The 6780-nt window shown below is 36.0% G+C and overlaps 1 pseudogene; it reads right to left on the bottom strand.

Moving 5' to 3' along the window:
* Window positions 1–6368, bottom strand: part of LOC102539266 (mediator of RNA polymerase II transcription subunit 16-like) — a 32694-nt pseudogene extending 26326 nt beyond the window's left edge.
* Window positions 6369–6780: the final 412 nt, after the last annotated feature.

Below are 6780 nucleotides of genomic sequence, written 5' to 3' on the forward strand. Positions count from 1 at the left end.
AAAGATGAGGATGATATTTCAACTGAACAATGTTATACAATGGTAAAATTAAATATGTAAATGAGAGGGCTTTGAATACTGTTAATTGGTGTACAAATACAAGATGAGAATCAAAGATACAATGTTACATTCCCAAATGATTAGAGTCATTACTTCCTAGATTAAAGAAGAAAATACAACTATTTTCATACTGATTTTGTCTAAAACCTATTGATTCTCAGGGATTATTTTGAATTTATAAACATTTCATTTGGAAATTTTTCATTAGTACTTAAAAATGTGCTTAGGCTGTGTAATCACAGTTATTTCCACCTAAGCTTTATATTTTGTAACATTCTCAAGTTCAGAAACTTTCCATTGTTAAAAGATATTTAACCAAAAATTTTTTACAGAGTAGTTTTACCTCAAAACAAGGAATCATTTTTGTTTACAGTCTGAAAACTGTGGATATATTCATTTGGGAATGCTTTTAAAGGGCAAGTCTGCATTCTAAATAACAAGTTACATGTATCAAATGAGTATAGTAAAAGTCAGAAAAACTGACCATAAAAGTCTAAAGTTTCTGACAATCTTACTATATGAAAAAGGGACTATGAAGTGCAAAGTTTTTTTAGCTGCCCATTAAAAAGCAAATGGATTGGGAAACAATGATCTCCTAAAACATTTTTTAAAAATTAAAGACAAGTTTTTATGTTAACAAATCTACCAAACTGATTTATAAAGGCTATTTCATTTTGCTGAAAACTTTCAAATATTTTTCATTAGTAGTATTTGTACTTATGTTTGTTTTAATATAAATTTTATTTTGTAATTCTTTAAAAGTTATTTTAATGCAACATAATTACAGTAAATTTATTGGAGGTAATATTTGTTTAAACATGAATATATAACTTAAGAAACAGGAGGAGTGACCTGAATCCTCTGCCCATTTTACTTTTTTTATTTATTGACTAATCACTTATAAAATATTCAGAAAATTTTCAAAACAGTTCACTTCTAATTTTCTTTGATTATGATCTTCTAAAAAGATATTTTTTCCCATGTTAAATTTGACTTTTGAACTGCTTAAATTGCTTGTACATTTTTGCTTCTTTTAAAATGTCTTAATATCTTAAACAACAGGCATTGCTTTGATCTCTCTTTTGAACCTTTTTGCTAATGTTAGATCCGTGCATAATATATTTGAAGGAACAATTTCTATCTTTCTAAAAAGTAATACATCTATAATGGAATGTTTCTGTACAGTGCTTGCCTCAAAATGTCATGAATTAAAACAATACATTCCTCAGAAAAAAGCAAAGCACTTCTGCTGGATATGTGTTGGGAAAAGGACAGACAGTAGTTGTAATGAAGAAGCTTCCAAATACTAAACTTTCCTTGCACTTACCAATTCTCATCCTTCAACCTTTTTTTGGTTGGTTGTTTTTCTCTCTCTCTCTGGTTTCCAGGGTTTGGAACTCACCTTCCACAGGATCATAAACCCTTATAATCAATTCTCTCTGATTGATTCCCTCTCTTGCAAAGCTCCTAGCCCTTTCTTGCTGCACCCTTACTGCCAAAACATTTCATCCAACAGATATGAATGCAGACTTGATGATGGGGCTGCACATCTCCACATACATTTTTTCAAAAGAAAACAAAAATGGTGAGGTGATGGAGAGTATGATGTATAATCAAAACCTAATGCTCTTTCCTTCCTTGTTGATTTCCTTCTCAATAGTAAATGCAAAAATCAGACATGTTGGTACTTCAGTGGACTCATGATAAATAAAAATATATATTTTTTCATCATTTGGCACTAGGCTTGCTGAAAGTAGTTCAGTATGCGGTTTCAATCCCATGTGAAATGCCAGCATGGAATTTTTAGCATCATGAGTATGTTGTGGATCAACACAACAGACTGAGTACTGAGTTCGTAAAGAGTGAACTTTGCATATTTTTAAATATACGTTTTACTTATTAGGAAGCAAAAAAAAATTAAGAGAATAAAATTGACAAAAGTCACATAATATAAGGTATAGTACAGATTGCCAATGAAGAACTTCATATACGTATATAATATGGACATGTTTGATCTTTTAAAAAACAATTTTACCCCTTAGAAAAAAATCTGAACTCAAAAACTTGCTTAGTGAGCAATACTTCAGAGAGCAAGCAAGCAAACAATACTTCATGTAGTAATAAAGAGAGAAATGACTTAAAACTTTCTTTAAACTTAATAGCTGGTGTTACTGATTTTGAAAATCTGAAGTACACTTCTCCACATTTGGAATAAACCTCCATCTTGAGAGATGCACTTAAAAGGACAACTCTTGGTTGGTGGCAGGATATCTCTCCTCCATCATTCAACTGTATTTCTCAAGCTCTTTCTCATCAGTGTCAAGAGCCCCTCTCAGTTACCACATTCCTTCTGTAGACAGCATACACCTTTCACAGGAAAGCTCTGAGTGTGTGTCTGTGTGTTCCCTAAATGTTTAAACCCATAGACCTTATAAGGCCCTTTCTCTATTTTCTGAGGCTTCTCAAGCAAGAGTCTTGTATCTACCTTCATTTTCTGTCATTTTAAAAATATGCTTTCTGTATATAGAATATGATTTTTATTTCAACATTTAAAAAAAGAAAGTAGCTTTCTTTTCTGATTAGCAAAATATTGTATGTTTAATGTAAGCAATTCAGACTACATATGACCACTTTTCAACATATGTACTTCTCTTCATAGTCTTTTCACAAAAATAGGAACCTACTCTAAACTGCTTTTTTCACTTAACATTAGATCTTAAAGATTCTATGTCCATATCCAGAGAATTGATCTACTGAATATTTTGTAATGACTAAAGAGTATTTCATTGAATAACTGGCATCCTAATTGGTTCCTTCAATCCCTTATTTACTAACATTAGATTTGTTTTTTATTTTTATTACCCAAAACAATCTTACATGCTTGTATATACATTTTTGCTCACCCACTGGAGTATTTCTTTAGGATGAAATCTAGGAAACATACACATTCTTTTAATATGTCACAAATTGCCACATGGCCCTGCACAGCATTTGTATCAGCTGACTCTCCCACCTACACTGTGGGAGAGCACATGTACATACTTGTATCCCCATCTTCTCACTAATGCTGGGACTTAACAATTTTTTTAAAAAACCGAATCTATGAACAGTGAGGTTTTTATTACTTTATTCGAATGCCTTTTATTTCCGGTGAAATTAATGACTGTTTTCTGCCTTTGAGATAATACTTAGAAAATATTTCCTGTTATCTCCTCTCATGGCCTGTTATTTGCATACTTGCATCCCTGGTGCCTCCTCCTCTTCTTATAAGGACAGTGGTCATATTGGATTAGGGCCCCTTCCTTATGACCTATTACCTTAAATGTCTCTTTAAAGGCTCTGTCTCAAAACATAGTCATGCTAGGGGTTAGGGCTTCGCCAAACAAATTTTGAGGACACAGTGAAAAGGCAGCCATCTGCAAGTCAAGGAGAGAAGCCTCAGAAGAAACCATCCCTGTTTGCACCTTGATCTTGTTCTTACAACCTCCAGAACCATGAGAAATAAATTTCCGTGATTTAAGCTGCTCAGCGTGTAGTACTTCGCTACGGCAGCCCTAGCAGACTAATACATTTCCCTCCCTTGGAGTTATAACATTATCCATCTAAGTCTTCTTCTTGTACCTTATGATCTATTTTTTTTCAATTTCAATCTCTAATTTTAAATATTGAAATAAAGATAGGATTTATTTTGGCATAAATAGGAGGTAGGGTTTCAACTTTACATTTTCGCGAATGCTTAGTTATTTGTTCCAAAACATTTTTTTGGAAAATTCATTCAATACATTGATTTGAATTATCACCCATAGTGCCTGCTAAATTCCCACTTGTGTCTAATTCTGGACTCTTTGATGTCTTCAATTGATCTGTGTGTTTATTCCTATGCTGTTGTCACAGTTTCAATTGTCACACCTTAATAATATGGTTTAATATGTCTTTGATAAATTCCTACTCATTGCTCTTCTTTATTAAGAATATTTCTAAATAATCCTACATATTTATTCTTCCAAATAAATGAGGATTATGTTGTCATGTAAAAAAAAACCAAACAAAACAAAGAAAAGACAAACAAGGAATCTCTGTGGTATATTTATTTACAAATAAATTTGTAGAAAATTCACACCTTTACAGTTTCTGTCCTCCCATCAAGGACATGCAATGTCTTTCCATTTGTTCTGATATCCTTTCACGTTCTTCCTTTAGTTGGTTGGTTTCTGCTTTGTCTTCACACAGATTTAGTATGTTTCTCAGTTTTTCTTGGCATCCTTTGCATTGGGCCTGGACTTTGTATGGGAGATAAGATGCCCTGTTGTGTTGGTTTGAGTCTGAAATGTACCCCCTCCTTCTCAGGCCTGGCTTATTTCTAAAAGTACTGTTCTTGAAGAACTTTGATAGGTTTCCAATCAATTTTGTTCTTGAGAACGCCATCATTGAAATCATAGAACCAGAAATTCTGAAATGAAAGGCTTCTCCCTGCATTGCTACATGCACCTTGTCACTGATTCTCAATAGCTGCAAACGTGACCTGAGAACAGGCCTGCAAAGCTTTGGTCGCTTAGCAACAAATGGGACTAGCTCCTCCTTTCCCCATTCTTCCAGAAATGAAGGTTTAAGCCTCAGGGCCCTGAAGGGAAACATCAGTTAGGACTCCCAGTAAACGGCCTTTCTTCCTTAATCTGCCTTTGCTTACTTCCAAAAGCCCGTGCTGCATTCCAAGCTTTGGTCACAGGATGAATTTATACAGAGAAGTCTCATCACACGCAGGAGGGAACCTGTAAGGAAAAGCACCACAGAGAGGCTAGGGTTCCAACAATCCCCAGTTACCCCCCCCCCACCGCGTTCTCCAGTATAACACTCTTCCCTGTCAGGATCCCAATCTCAACCAAAGAAACAGGGCTTAATAGAGGACTCTGCTGCTGTCACTTAGTGGTCTCTGAGCAGGAAGCAGGAGCAGAAACCACTTCCTGCTACAGGGAGCTACTATATTCACATATTTCCCTGTCTGTTCCCCACCTGGTGGCCAGGACAAGCCTCCTTCCATGAGTCTCTTCCTGCTATACTGCATTTAAGGCACAAGGAGTTCACTCCAACAACAGTCTTCCACATTCAGCTAATTTAATTTCACAAATTTAAGAAATGAATCTGATTTCCTCCAAAGCCTTTTTTCAGCCAAGAGACAAAGCACAGGCCACTAGCCAGACCGTGGCTTGGTTGTCCTTGGTTATCTATGAATCTGTATCTGATTCAATCAGCTACAACGAGGGACAGGCCAGAGTCAAGGGATAAAGACTATGGCCCTTATCCTGTGGTTGGAATGACATTGCATGTTGTTCTTGTGCCTGGGTAACAGCAACCAGCTTTTCTACCATACTGTCCATTTTCTTCTACCTTTTAAGTCATTTTGTTTCAGCTGGCTTTCTTTTATACAACACTAAAGCTGTTTTTGACCTAACTTGAGGGTTCATCTTTTAAATAAATGTGTTGTTTAAGCCCATGTTCATTTAGATTTAATCATAGCAGTATTTCATTTAATAGTTTAAACTAAATGTATAGAATTATTTCACTTAATAAAAGCAATCACATTTATGGAACACAGTCTGTGCTAGGTGCTGCCATAATTCCTTTGAATCTAATTGACACAGTACCATTTAATTCTTACATATAAGGTTTATTATCCTCACATGATAGATGAGGAAACTGAGGCACAAACAGGTTAAGAAACTTGCTCCATTGCACACACCTGGTAATAATCAGTGACCCAGGATTGGGACCCTGGGGTAACCGACTGCAGAGCAAGCTTATTCCTGTCACGTCAGTCTCAGTTTTCCATGCTTTCTGCTGTCCCTCTGTTTTAATTTGTTGCCTTGGGAGGATGTTTTCTTCTCCGCTTCCTCTGGTTTCCTTATGCCTGTCCCTCTCCATTTCAGACCTACCCCTTCGCAGGAGGAGGATTCCCTCCTTCGCCTGGAACTCAGGCAACTATCAAAAAGCCAGATCAGAGAGACAAAGTGAGGAGGGGCTGGCTGAGTGCTCACTTCACATTCCAGGGATGCCAGTGGGGCCTTGGAATGCTGTTGAACTGTGGTGGGAAAAAGGCTCCAAGGCCCCATCCTTTCTGAGTCTGCCTGCAGCTCCAATCTTTGTCCCTCTGATTCCCGCCGCAATTTCCATAAGCCTGTTATACACTCGAAAGAAAAAAATGGCATCTTCCCTTTATTTGCTTCTAAACTGTACTCTGTTTGGAAAGAAGTCTTTGACGTCTGTGGTCTGCGTTTGGTGTCATTTCCAAAGTAAGCATCCTCCCCCCACATCTCACTTCACCTTTCCCCTGTGGTTGCTTTACTTTGATCAAAGAGGGACTTTTTTGGTTGAGGGTAGCGTGTGCCTTTATGCCACCACCATTCTGGATTTGTTAGCTTCCCTGTGGTTCATCCTACTTTAGGTAATCTTTAATTCATTCCATCTACACAAGGAACATTTTTCAGCTACCCAATATCATCCTTCAAACTATGCCTAAATATTTTAGGAATGAACAATCAGCAAGAATGTATTGTTTCTGTACACAGACTCCATTTAACTAGGATGCCTAGAAACTGACATTAAAGAAAAATAACAATAATGATAATAATAAGTGGTAATGTTAATATTTTATGTAATAAAATCATTAAGTATTTGTATATATTATAAATTACTTATCTACCAGGGATCTAAATGTCATTATAA

The sequence above is a fragment of the Vicugna pacos genome, chromosome 5 (genome assembly GCF_048564905.1).
Source record: "Vicugna pacos chromosome 5, VicPac4, whole genome shotgun sequence".
In the NCBI taxonomy this organism is placed as follows: Eukaryota; Metazoa; Chordata; class Mammalia; order Artiodactyla; family Camelidae; genus Vicugna; species Vicugna pacos.